This window comes from Felis catus, chromosome D2 (assembly GCF_018350175.1).
Source record: "Felis catus isolate Fca126 chromosome D2, F.catus_Fca126_mat1.0, whole genome shotgun sequence".
In the NCBI taxonomy this organism is placed as follows: Eukaryota; Metazoa; Chordata; class Mammalia; order Carnivora; family Felidae; genus Felis; species Felis catus.
In genome coordinates this window covers 6910551-6924759 of record NC_058378.1, presented here as the reverse complement: position 1 = coordinate 6924759, position 14209 = coordinate 6910551, and the positions used below count along the sequence as shown (strand labels likewise).

The window sequence follows — 14209 nt, the reverse complement described above, 5'->3', positions numbered from 1 at the left end:
GTTCTGTGAGCATTCAGCACTCTGGGCTGCGTTCCACATTAATGATGGAGACAGGCACTGTGTTTCCCTGACATCCATAGTAAGAGAAGAGGGGGCTGAGGAGGGGATAGGGCAAGAGAGTGTCCAGAACGTGGAGAAGACATCCACAACGTGTTTCTATTCCATTTAGAAAGTCTGGGGTGCCTGGGTGGCTCAGTCGGTGAAGCAGCCAGCTCTTGGTTTCGGCTCAGGTCTGATCCCACAGTTCCTGAGATTGAGCCCCTAGTCGTGCTCCTAACTGAGCGTGGAGCCTGCTGAGGATTCTCTCTCTCCCTCTCAGAAAAAAAAAAAAATAACAAACAAGTAGGCATCTCTCTGCAGTACTGTGTTTCCTTCTAATTTTAGCAAGGTCGTAGTCTTGGGTTTGGCAATGGAACCTGCTCATATATATACCTATCTGTACATACGTACGCCTATATATGTAAATATATATGTATATATTTTTGCCCCCCCCCCCCCCCGCAAACCCACTTTGCAGAGCAGACGACTGTCTGTGGTGTTCAGAGAGTCTCTTCTGTCACCTCTCGCCACCCACCCCCTTTTCGGCCTTTAGAGTGCTGCGTAGCACACTTGAATCCGGTGAATTCTGTCATTTTATGGGGAGGGGGCTGTGCATCTTGGCCTTATGATCTGCAGATGAGAACATTGGGGTGCAGGCAGGGGGAAGGGGCTCGCCTCTCCACCACCCCCCCTTCACCCGCTGGAGGAGGCTGCACAGACTTTGACTCCTGGGCTACTTGGGAACGCCATACGATGCGGTATCTAGAATCCTCGTTCGCGCATCTCGTCCCGCGGTGGGAGCTCCAGGAGCCGCCGTGTTTAGACGGGACGAGGGCTGTGAGCCTTGGAAGAGGCGGCCTTCGCCCTCGCTCCTGGATTTGCACTGCGTAGCACGCTCAGCCGGCCGGCCCTTGCTCAGAACCTCTGCCAGATGCACGGTGGTGGCACTTGCTCCCTCACTCTCCTGTGTGGCCGCTCAGTGTTGTCAGCCCCACCTTCCGTGGGCCGTGCGAAAGAGCCTGGACAGACCGGCGTATAGATCCGGCTTCTTGGTGTGACCACGCGGAAGTTAGCTAGCCTTGTCCGTACCTCGGAGACGTTGTTTGCTCCAGGGTTGTTTCAGGGATTAAGTGAGATTATACATACATATAGGTACATGTGTATATATGTGAGTTTTATATCTGTGCTAATACGTAGATGTTTTTGTCTCTGCTACATATGTGCACAGGGACATGAGCCCCGTGTATATATTGTGCTCAGCACAGTACCTGGCACGTATAGGATACACAGCAGACGTTATCGCACTGCTATATGCATTGTTAGGCTCCCGTTCTACTCTGGCCCTGAGAGGTGCAGGGCTCGCGCTCTGGCACATGTGCTGGGCTTGTTCAGTGCCCCCCGTGGACTACCCTCCCGGATGCACCAGCGCTTGCTGAAGAGAAGTGGAGAAGATACTGGGCTTTGTTTGGATTGCATCGATTCTAGTTTGCTTTTCTTAGTTCTTATTCTTCAGACTCTTAACCCTTTGCTTCTTAACTGTCAAGATGGACATTTCCCTGGGGCGGAGAATGTGCCCACTGGCAAAACGACCCCGGAAAGATGTGTTTCTTTATCTTTTTACCTTTTTAGGTTTACTTTTCTCTCTGTAGGCACTGAGAGAGAAAGGATTTGTTTATGAAACAAATGGAATTTACCAGGCAGCCATTGGTTGTTCTGCTTTTGGTCAGTAATTTGATCAAAGTCTTGACCAGCAAGAGATAAGTGATGTTTGCAGTTGGACTTGATAAAATTCTGGCCAGAGGCAAAGAATGTTTTGTCCACGAGCTTGTCTGGAAGGATCGAGGGCGGGAGCAGTTACTCCTACCTTTACTGACGGGGCAGAGAACCGAGGGGCCCCCAGTACAAATGTCATTGGGACCCTAATGGGGAACTGTGGGTGCAGAGCGGTGGTACATGGGCCTTGAGGGTTTCTCTCATTTCACTCACTGGGCCTTCATTTTCACTTTTAAAAAGAATTTCATGTGTAATGCGGCGGCATTAGCTATACTTAAGGGTCCAGATTATGTTGAGTGTTTTCTGGATTATTAAAATAGTAAGTTCAGAATAGTTGAAGTTCAAAGGCACGCCCACTTCCTTCTAATCCCTGACACTGTAATGTTACCTGGGGCTCATAGCAGATTGACTACAATCACTCTGTGATTTTCTGTGACTGAAATCTGGTTCTTTTTTTTTTTTTTTTTCTTTTTAAGTTCATTTATTTAGAGAGAGATAGGGAGAGCAGGGGAGGGGCACAGAGAGAGGGAGAGAGGGAATCCCAAGCAGGCTCCGTGCTGACACAGCAGAGCCCAATGCGGGGCTCGAACTCATGAGCCATGAGATTCTGTCCTGAACCAAAACCGAGAGTCAGACGCTTAACCGACTGAGCCACCCAGGCGCCCAAGATGCTTCTTGAGTGACTTTTTCTGCCAGTGAGAAAGGCTGGTTCAAGTAGTAAAGACCGTGAAGCGGTCCCTGACCTTCCTTCTGGGAAGGGGAGCCCGGGAATTCTAGAACGGTTTTCCAGTTTTCATGGCGTCTGCTCCCTGGAGGCCCACAGCGTGCAGTGCCTCGTCAGTTTCGTAAAAACTGTCTTAAGAAACATAGCCCTCAATTCCTAGGGCAGCCGTGGACAAGGTCGCTGCGTGGGGCGCATGGGGCGCCATCTTGGGCCTAGTCCTGGGCCCCGCTAGCAGCCCACTGCGTGGGCACAGGCCGGCCTCGTCCAGGAGGCCCAGCTGCCACAGCGGCGGCCTCGGCGCTGACCCCGGGCCCTCTCGACTCCAGAGTCCATGCTGTTAACCGGTACGTTTTATCGCCTCCCAGCCAGAAATGAGCCAGCTTTTCTGCCCCAAGATCTCTGCTCCTTGTGAGGTCATGTGCCCCCGTGTCCCCGCATCCTTACTGTTCATCTCCACCCCCCCAACACCCAAACTTCGCATTCACGTCACTGCTACCCCCGCAGGCGCCCCAGGCTGCAAGCACCTCCTTGTTCCTGGCAAAGAAATCCCCCCCTCAGTGCCTGGTAGATTACTCTCCCCTGTTCCCGGAGGAACAGTCACAGTCCCACTGTGTGCTGAGGGTTGTTCAGGAAAGGGGCAGGAAGCTGAGGCTAGGAGTTCTGAGTGGGATGGGCGTGATGAGGCTGGCGGTGTGGCCTGGAGGGGGGACCAGCGGCTGGAGGCCCCGGGGTGGACAGCAAGGGGTCCTGGCGGCTCCCCCGGCTCACACACACGGTCATTCTGCCCTCCGGTGTATTTGTTTCTTCCCTCATTGCTTTCTTCATTCACGCATCCTCCACGAGCTCGTGAGCAGCGTTATTTTCAAGCTCCTTTTGGGGCTGTGTAAGCACACAAAGTGTGAGGGCTTTCATCTGCTTCCTTTTAGTGGGAGGAAAAGGAAGTGTGGAAGAAATAGAAATACGTATATATCGCTGCTTAAAAATACTGGTACTTAAAAGCACCAGATGCTTTTTGCTCAGAAAATGAAGATGTTCGAGGTGTTCTCGAAATGTGATGGTCAAGGCAAAAGCGTTTGAAAGCTCTCGCCTGCTGTTCTCAGAGTGAACTGGACACACGTTCCCAGCCCCTTCCGCACACCCAAGAGGTGGGGCGTGAAGAAATGATGCCATTTCATCATTTCCTGGAAGGCAGACATTACGTGCAAAACGTAATGACGAAATAAGAGATACAGTAGTTTAGAAATTTAATGTTTCTGGAAAGTCTAACGTTCGGGGAATGTTTGAACCGGGAAAAGATGTCTTCTCCCTTTTTTCCCCTATGGAAAAAGGAAACTTTGAAACATTTGAAAAAAGTGTTTGTCTGTTTTTTTAAAGCCCACTTTATGATGCATCTGAAACGAGAATCCCAAATTGGAGTGCCTTGGGGGGTCAGGCAGGTGACAAATGGGCGAAGCAGGTTGGATATTAAATAAAAGCAGAGTCTGGGCCCTGTGACCCAGCGGAAGGCCGCGTGTCCCTTAGAGCAGGAGCAGATTCTGCCGGAGTCCACTCTGCGCTGCCATGTGGTGGCCCCCGTGTGGGGTGGGAGCCAGATCTCACATCTTCATAGAAATCCGGAGTTTTGAGTAACCGACGGAAAGCCTTAAATGACCCCAGCGCCCTGTGGGCCAAGCAGACCCCGTCTGTGGTTGCCTCTGGCTTGCAGACCATCTGCCTGCACCTTTGTGTGTGTGTGTGTTTTAGCAGAATATACTGTGTAGAACCCAGAGTACTCTCCTGGGTGTTGTACATTTAAAAATGAAGTTTTCAGGGGGCGCCTGGGTGCCTCAGTTAGTTGAGCATCTGACTCTTGGCTTCGGTTCAGGTCATGATCTCGCGTTTTGTCGGGTCGAGTCCCACGTCCGGCTCTGTGCTGACAGCGCGGGACCTGCTGTCTCTCTCTGCCCCTTCCCCCCTCGAAAGGAAGAAATAAACTTTAACAAAAAACAAATCACAATAAAGGTTTCAAGCATGGATCACAAGTGCATCAGGTGGATGTGGATTGTGCTGCCCGCGTTTGTAATGACTTTGGCTGCAGGTGCGCCGCCGTGTGCCCTGGGCACAGCAGACCTTTAACAAGGATTTGTTCACTGCACGGAACGCGAAGGAGTTTAATAATCCACAGTCCTCTGGTTCGCGTGAATCCCAGAGAAATCGGAGAACAGGATAACACAAAGGAAATCGATCTGTGTTCTGGATGTGATAGAGCGAGCGTGTGTTTTCAGAAATGGAGGCGCCATCACAGAGGTTAGGGTAAAAGCCGCGAAGGCACACACACGGGACACTGCTTTTGCCGTGTCAGTCTCAGCTCGGTCTCGTTTCCCGAGCGGTCGCTTCTTGGATTTCGCTTCTTTTGATGTTTATTAGCTTCTTACTTTTGTCTTCCTTTTGCACGTCTGAAAGCCAAAGGTTGTCAGAACTTCCCAGCCTCAGTCCACGTGGTGTTGGTTACAGATAAGAACATCCAGCCGTTGTCAAAGGAGCTGGGTCGTCGGAGCCGTAGCAAACGCCGTGTGGTGGGGCGAGCAAGCCACTGCCGTGCCGTAGATGCCCCGGTCGGGATGCACCTGCTGGTGCCAGCCAGGCCCTGGATGTAGCTCCCTCCGTGCCCCTCGGCGGTGTTCTTCTCCATCCCTGCCCCTCTGTGCCACTCGCTCCGGACTCAGAGTGCCGGGTGGGGGCATCTGAGTGTGCCCACATGGCTTCCTCCGGCTCCCGGGCCACCGGTGCTCAGCCTAGCCATGGGGGAGGACACTGAAACGCAGAGACGAGGTGCGGGACGCCCCTGTGGGTCAACTCGCGCATCCCGCCCCGAGGAAGAAGACGCTCGCCGCAGCCAGCTGGAGGCCCAGGAGCCACACGGCATGCCATTCCTGGGATGTGGCGCCTGTGGCAGAACGAGGCGTTCCCAGACATGGAGTTCCTCGCTTGGGTCATGGTAGAGTTGAGATTTTAACCCGTTCATGCCTGACTCGCAAACGCACGCCCTTAACCCCTTCTTATCCAGACGCGTCTTTTGCGTAACCTCACCGGCAGCATGCGGGAATCTGTTCCCCGAATCCAGCCCGAAGTGTGTGGCTTCCTTCTCAGTTCCAAGCAGACGTGATGGAAGGCAGCACGTGGCACTGCCCTGTGGCAGGTGACACTGTGATCTGCTTTGCTGTAGCAGGATTCCTCAGTGTCCTCGAAGGTGGTTTCAGATAAATAGGGAGTTAAAAATTTTTTTTAAGAATGTTTATTTATTTTTGAGAGAGACAGAGTATGAATGGGGAAGGGGCAGAGAGAGGGGAGACGCAGAATCGGAAGCAGGCTCCAGGTTCCCAGCTGTCAGCACAGAGCCCAACGCGGGGCTCGAACCCACTGCCTACAAGATCATGACCTGAGCCGAAGCCGGACGTTTAACCGACTGAGCCACGTGTATGGGTTTTATACAAGCGTCTTCCTCTGGCGTGGTTTTTAGAAAATGAGTTTTGTTTTTGTGCACTTAGCACATACCTCTGGATGTCTGCTGTGTGCCAGTCATTGTCCTAAGCCTTGGGGATACTGACTTGAGTAACAGTTTCTGCCCTTCGGTGCTTCTTTTGGAGAGCAGAAAAGGGTAGGCGACAATATATGAGCACCTTCCTCTTTTGCTAGAAAGCTGGCAGAAAGGTAACTGTAAAGGGCAAAAACTGTTGCAAGTCTGTCTAGGAAGAGAAGAAAATGGCTTATGCTAACCCCTTCCCACGCCCATCATGAGCGAGGTGCCAGGGGGTGGGCGGAAGGTGCAGCCGGCCGGGGACAGGAGGGGGGCGCCCGCGGGAAAGGGCACTCAGGGCCAGGCCTGAGTGTAGGAGCCTGTTTTAGTGATCTGCTTATCTGCGCTCGTTCGCTGCCACTTTGTGGCATTTTTGCAAGGAGTAGAACCTTCTTTTATCGTAATCCGCTAACGGCACCTGATTCCCGGTCCCCCGTGTGCTCTTGTTCATTAAGTGGCGTCCTTGCCAGCACTGTGTTCGACTTGCAGGATGTTGAGAGCCCTGCAGAGCAGTGACTCTTCCTGGGTGCGTGGCCGCCCCGGGGGATCATCGCGAGGTTCTGATGGTGCCACGTTCTGGTCGGCCCAGTGGCTGTCAGGGATGTGAGGCCCCAACGGTAAAAGCTAGGGCACTGGGCTTGCCGTAAAGTCAGACTCAGACTTCTAGAAAAATGGAACGGTTTCATTAAAGTATGCCAAGCAAAAATCCACCATCACCAGGTAAATACAGGTCACCACCACCCAGGGTAAGCAGTAGACATTTTCCAGCCCTCTAGAGGCACTTGTGCCCTTCTCACCTTTGACTCTCTCCCTTCCCCCCAAAAGTGAGCACAGCCCCGACTCACACACTGGTCACTTCCTTGTCGTGTTTATTTTCTGTCCCCACCCACCCCCCCGGCCCTGCCCTGTGGGTCTCTATCTGCGTCCCGTTTCCTGGATCAGGAAAGCCAGCGTTCTGACGTGCTCTCCCGGCTGTTGTAAACGTATGTGACCGGAACAGGAATGTGTGTGGGTGCAAGGGGCTTGCGTCCTGCGCTTTGATGTCCAGTTGGACCCAAGGTTATTGCACTTGGCCGGAGGCCTGGGGTCTCACAGGGCTCTGGGTGGCACCTGCTTGTCTTCCAGGAGGGCCCCTTGGCCTCCTGTGGTCCTCTCCCGGCAGGTGCAGTGTCGGGGCTGGCCCGGGAGCCCTGGGAGCCGGCCTCACTGCTGCCTGCGGCGCCTGTCAGCACCTCTGTGCCGGATCGTACCTGAGAGTAATCGGAAACCTTGCGCCCGCGGGTCCTGGTAACCGAAACCCCAGTAACTGTGGGACTGATTGCATAGGAGCCAGGTCCGTAAAAAGAGCCTCTCACGCAAGAGGATTGAAGTTGGTTTTCAGTGTCACGGTGTTTTGTAGAAGTTTGTTTCCGCTATGGTGTAGAACCTTGTTTCACCGAATTAGGGGCTCATTTCAGTGGCCACCGGCCTGCCTGGCCTTCCTGCGGGTGCGGCGTGGGCATGTGGCTGGACAGGGATGGAGAACGAGGGGTTCAGGTGCAGCGATGATCAGGGGCCCCACCTGCCCCGCGAGATTGCCACCCTGATGCCGGGAGGGACTGGCCGAAGCTGCCGAGTCTTCCTGGGCACAGGGAGAGCTGGAGCCCCCCTAACACGGGCCTTGGCAGTGACTGGTGAGAGCAGGGAGGTCTGTTCTGAGGGTGGAGCTCTGGGAATCGCGGATGGACGCACAAGGAAGGGGGCGGAGAAGTCCCCCCCCTCCCCCCCCCCCCCCCGCCCCTGCCATCTCCTAGGCAATATGGAGACCTCATTTATGCCGTGATTTTGCTCTTGCGGCCTGTGCGCGCTGTGTTTGTCAGGCACGGTCTGCAGCCACCTGTGCAGATGAGAGGGGGAGGGGTTCGGGGCCGTGGTGGGACGTGTGTGCACATGTGCAAGCAGGTGTGTATGTAGGTGATGGTGTTTATCAGAAACCTAGCTTCCTGAGCCTCATACCAGACCCACTGAACCGTCACCTAGGGGTGCAGAGGCCAGAAATCTGCATTTTAATGAGACGGCTCAAGTTTGTGCACAGCCGGGTCCTAGAATCTCTGATCTAGAAAGTGGTCATTTCATGCAGGCATTTGGGCGAGGGTAGTTGGATTGGGGAGAGACTGGGACTTTGAAAGAAGAGAGCGCGGGCCTCAGACTTGTTGCTCCGAAAAAAGAAATGCACGCGAACTAGGGTGTTTTTCACACTCCCTGTGCAAGAGTCTCAGATTTTAACTCGTCTTTTCGGGGAAATGTTCTGCCCCCAGATGAAGATGTGCTCCCTTGGTGGCTCCGTGCAGGCTGTCTCTCCTGGTTCTGTCTGGATCCTCCGTGGTGGGGGACGGTCCGTCAGACGTTAGTGGAGACCAGCTAGGGTGCCAGAAACCGGCTGTGGACATATTTCCAGTCTCAGTTTTTCCAGAAGCAAAACCTGTCTCTGTCTTGCATCCATCCATCCACCTTTCAGTTCCTCCAATGACTTAGCTCTTCCTACATGGGCCGAGAGTGGGGCGGTCAAGAAGCGCTTGAAACGCCACGTGTATTTTTCATTCATTTTAGGTTGACCTTTTTTTTCTTATTAAAGGCCGTGATTTCGCCTGGGTGGCTCAGTCTGTTGGGCGGCCGACTTCGGCTCAGGTCATGATCTCACGGTCCGTGGGTTCGAGCCCCGCGTTGGGCTCTGTGCTGCCAGCTCAGAGCCTGGAGCCTGTTTCAGATTCTGTGTCTCCCTCTTTCTCTGACCCTCCCCTGTTCATGCTCTGTCTCTCTCTGTCTCAAAAATAAATAAACGTTAAAAAAGTAATAATAAAGGCCATGATTTTGGTGTCCACACTAAATCTTTCAGTGTTGGGAGATCAGGGTTTTGTTATCTGTGAAGGGTACCGAGCAATGACAAAAAGCTGGCATGAATGTGACGGACGAAGCACAGCTTATTCCTAGAATCCCGGCATCGCCGAGGGTCACGCTGGAAGGAATCCCACAAACCCCGTGATCCTGCGGCGTGCTGGACCCAGGCGGCCTGTGTTGTATTCTCACTGTGCCGTTTCCTGCCGGGTGAGTGACTTCTTGCCTCGGTTTCCTCCGCTGTGCGATGGGGCCGGTGACGGCTGTGGTCGCAGGGTCACGGTGAGTCGGCGTGTGTAGGGTGCTTGACTGGTGCCCAGTGAACACGCACCTGCCGTATCACAGGTGGAAAGGCAGACCCTGGGAGACCTCGATTTGCCTGAGGTCGTGTAACTGGTTGAAGCTTCAGAAAGCAGGCCTTTCCAGTCCTTGTTTTCTTTTATCCCTGTTGACTGGACCGGTGAACTGGTCCTTAAGACACTCTGGATTTAAAACATTATGTCCGCCCGGTACGAGCTCTGAAATGACGGATCGCTGCTTATCCTCCGTGCTGGGAGACTCTTCTGGAATCCTAAGGTGAATAACGAGACACGAGCGGAAGGCCCTGCCCCGAAATGACCGCATCGTGTCAGAGGAGTGGAATTGCTCTGCCAAGGGTGCGGTGCTCTTAGGGTCATCACAGCCGGTCTGTCGCCGGGAGGCCCAGGCTGCCGGGGACGTGTGGACGGGACGTGCGGACTCCCGCTGCCGATCCCCCCTCCCTGCTGGCGTGGAGACCTGGCAGCTGTGTTGCTAGGGTCAGGAAGAAAAACCGTAAGACGATGCACACACACACGTGGACGTGCCCACGCATGAATGCACGTGCTCATAACACACTGGAGGAAAGCCTGCAAGTGCCGCCGAGGGGCCATGTTCTTGCTGGGCCCTGCTCCCTGCTTTCCTTCCTTTCTGCTTCAGCAGCTTCCCCTGTTTTGAGACGAGGTGTCAGATGCTTCTTCCTGTTTACACAGTCACTTGAAGTTTCTTACAGTTTTGCATAGCAGAGAATGGATTTGTCTCAAAGATTTTCTTTTGAAGCAACGTCTCCACCTCAAACTCACAACCCCGAGATCAAGAGTCACACGCTCTACCGGCTGAGCCAGCCGGGCGCCCCAGGAGAGAATGGATTTTGATTTTAGGCACGTCCCAGCGGTGTGCCGTGCACGGTTTCCATTCGTGCTCCTGTGTGCCTCGTCAGCACCCGCTCCGGGCTGTGGCGTCTACGCAGAGCTCAGTACACGAAGCCTCATTCTCCTGCTGGTGAAAATCCGTCCCGTGCTCTTTGACCAGCTCAGCCTGGGGAGAAGACCCGCTAAAATACGATGACAACAGACGGTGAGGACGGGGCAGCGGTCTACGCGCAGACGGTCCTGTGTGACCTTGGACGGGTTCCTTACCTTCTCTGGGCTTTAGTCCAGCGCCTACCTCTCTCAGAGATCTTCCACATCCAGAGCCAGGCCGAGGTATTCAGCGCTTCCTCTTTCTCTGCCACTGCCGAGGCAGCCTGGGTGTCCCTTGTCGGTGACGGCCTTTGCGTGTGGGGTGGCAGGTGTGGCAGCCCACCCAAGAGGGGGGTGACCACCCAGGCGTTGGCGCCACAGCCCGGCTGGGTGCCTGGCGGGACCGGGCGGGCGGCGTGGGTATGGGGAGGCGGGTTTGGAGACCCATGCTGCTTGGAGGAGCAAAAGGCCATGCGTGGCGACTAAAACAGGATGTGGGGTCTTTGTCGTCCAACCCTTAGGGTTGTAGTAACAGGTCCTTGGCGTGTGGTGTTCGTCCTGCGGCGTGTTTTCCCGCCTCCCTCGGCACCGCGGTCTCTTTCTGGCCAGAATTCTCTTCTCCAGGTGCTGCCTGAAGGGAGCGGTGGGGGCAGTGAGAGTTTCTCACCAATATGTACTTACACCAAAGCAGTGACTGTTGTAGGTCCAAGTCCTTAGAATTTCATGTGCCTGAACGGTGACAGATTCCAGTTCTCCAATTAGTCAGGAGAAGATTCCAGAAGACATTTTCCATCATGGTGTTTGGCTCATTCCAAGTTGTTTACCTGGGCTCTTTCAGGTATGTGATGTAAGCAGCCTGGAGTCACTTGTTTATTTTTTGTGAAACTGATGGAGAAGCTTTCAGCATGGGAATTCGACTTATTAGCACATGGGAGTGAAAGCTTATGTGCACCTTTTAATAAAATCTCCTTATAATTTAAAAAAGAAGCAGATAAACGGTAATAATAATGATGATGTTATTGGGAATTCATGGAACCATTAGTTCTTAAAAATTGCCAGTTTAGGTGCCTGGGTGGCTCAGTTAGTTAAGCATCTGACCTTGGCTCAGATCATGATCTCACGGTTCATGAGTTCGATCCCCACGTCGGGCTCTCTGCTGTCAGTGCAAAGCCAGCTTTGGATCCTCTGTCCCCCTCACTTTGCCCCTCCCTCGCTTGTTCTCTGTTTCAAAAATGAATAAATATTAAAAAAACCTGCCCGTCATGCTCTGAAGTCCTTGGGTCCGGTTGAAGAAGCACGGGGCAGGAAACTGCGGTGGCCGCCAGTGTGGATCTGGAGCCAGAGTCTGGGTTTGAATCTGGCTCCAGGGCTTAGTAGCTGTATGACAAGTGGCTTAATTTCTCTGTGCCTCAGTTTCTTCATTTTCAAGATGGGAGGAGGTAATAACAGTACCTGTCTCTCAGCGTGGCTGTGAGGATTGGATGGGCAATCCCTCAAGTTGATGGACAGGAGTGCTGTCTGGCACTTAGTAGGTCTATGCTGATGACTTCTGTGACCTTGAAAGCCACCAACTTCCACACTCACCCTCCCTCTGTCTTGCCCTTTGTCAGTTGCCTGTGATCAGGATGAAGTTCCCTGTGGGTTCTCTGGTGAGCACAGGCACCGATTTCCGTTATTTGTGCAGCGAATAGCCTTGGAGGATAAAGATCGCATCTCAGGAGCAATGGGCGGGCCTGCTTACTGCCTGTTAGAAAAGATTAGGGCTCCCTGAGCTCACAGAAACTCATTTCCTCTTGTAACAGTGAAATTATTTTTCTGGTTGCCTTCATTTGGTATTGCTGTTGAATTGTTTTTGTTTTGTTTTGTCTTGCTAGTTTGGATTTTAGATCAAGGTGTGATTTCTACGACGTTGGCATCTTTTCTTTGCGTTTCTTCAGTTAAAGGACATTTTCCTCTTCAAAATGTTCTTTTTATTAAATACTTCTACAACATTTAAATCAGGTCTAGCAAAACAGGCTAATGGATTTACTTTATCTTTCTTAAAAATTTCCAGCATTCTTGCCACTCTTTACTCATTGGTATGGATATCTAAAAAAAATGCTTAATGAGAAATACCATGCTTACTACTATTTACAGAGACCCATTTGTATGGAATATTCAAACACTGGGAAACACTTCTGAACATTATTGGGCAGTATTTGAACAATGTTAGCATTTGGATCTTCTAGCAAGATTAACGGCACCACATAGAATGGGATTTGTTTTGAGTGTGGTCTGTATAGGTTATTAATACTGACTTTATTTGCGAGAGTGACTCGGCATGGCAGCAGGCAGGACTCTGAACACACATCTGGAACGTGGTGTCAGGTGCAGACGAGTCTGAATGGTTGGACTGGGGTAACTTCTCTCGCACACGCTCCTGGGCCAGTTCACGGAAATGTCGGTCTTCACCTTCACCTCCGCGCCTCAGCATTTCCTACTCTTGCTTTGCACTTGCTGTTGAGTGGATTCCGTGTCGATTGCTAAGCAAGTAGGAGAACTAGAATACCTTCCTCTTATTTCTCCACTGATTTTACTCAGGACACTGACAATCTGTAAATTTCCCAGGAAGTTCTGGGAAGGAGGTAGGGCATAGAAATCATTTCACTCGCAACAAGCTCCCTGCGGTCGCTGTGGGCCGTGCAGCCCTGTGTGTCCACCTTCTCTGGTTGCACCTGGGAGAGTATCCCTCGGCTCACTGTACGGGGGCCACTCTGTTCCCCCTCCCTGTCCTCAGATGCATAGGCATGCGCTCCCGAGCTGCACCTGCTGTCCTCCCCGCCCAGAACACTCTTCTCCTGTCATGTTGGTCCCCTCCCCTCCCTGAGAACACGCTCACACATCCCTTTGGGAACGAGACCTTGGCTGACCCCTTCAGTAGAGCGGGCTGCACTGGGACCACCGGTCTGATCCTGGGGGCAGGGACCTGGTTGTGCACCTGCTTTGTCCTCAGTGCCTGAACAGTGCCTGGTGCCTATCTAACAAGGGCTCTGGAAGTATTTGTGGAGTGAGTGACTGAGATGCCTCAGGGGGTTTGGTGGGGAATGGGTGGGGGAGGGGAAGGATTGGTGACCGGATGAATCCAGGTGATTGCTGTGATCTCTCTGAGGTTTGCTGAGAACCTAACCAAGGGCTTGGAGGCAGAAAGGGGCTCAAGAGACAGGGCGGCTAGGTTGTACTCCTGATGGATCTCACTTGAGGTTGCAAGGGAAGGAGAAGGAAAGCAATCTGGAATATTCCATGTCTAGCTTAGCAGTAGGTAGATGGTCTTCCCATTTAGCTAAGATGAAGAATACCAGAAAAAACCAAACACCTAAACATTTCTCTCATAAAGCAATTATATTAACAGAATAAGAGAACACCTTCTGTAATTTCTGTTCATCTGAAATACAGTTTCTCAAAGGCTCTAAGTGACCCTTGCTGAAATGCCGAGTTTGATTTGAGGTCAAGTTTCCTAAAATGTTTCGAAAGCTAGCCGCAGGGAGGCTTTGGCCTCTAGGGAGTTTATATCTTTAGATAGATTTTTCTGTATCTGGGAGCCAGGCCGGAGTTTCTGAAGGTCTGAATATTTAATTAGCTTTTCAGCAGCTTGAGTCACTAACAGAATTCATAGTTTAAATAGGAAGTTTACGGTTCTTCCTTTGCATACGTGTGTTCTTTTATAAGGATGGTCTCTGCAGCCGAGGCGTCGATCCTTTCTTCCCCTGGTGGCTGGCGTTGTCCAGGTGAGCGGCTTACTTGGGAGCCCAGGCCTGCCCTATTTCTTTCAGGCCTTGAGTCAGGAGGGAGGTGGACTTCATGAAAATCTGAGTTACCTCCACTTCCGTCCAGAATGCTGTGGGAATAGGTAGACTGTGACTGCGGAGTGAGTTCTAATTTAGTAAACTGGATGGGTTTCGAGTTCATCATTGAGTGATTCTGGATATTTGCTGACTAAAAAAACCC

General features: G+C 52.4%; 1 protein-coding gene across 9 annotated transcripts in view; it reads left to right on the top strand.

Annotated features, from left to right (window-relative positions):
* Positions 1–14209, top strand: part of SGMS1 (sphingomyelin synthase 1) — a 289510-nt gene that overhangs the window by 46968 nt on the left and 228333 nt on the right. The window lies entirely within an intron of this gene.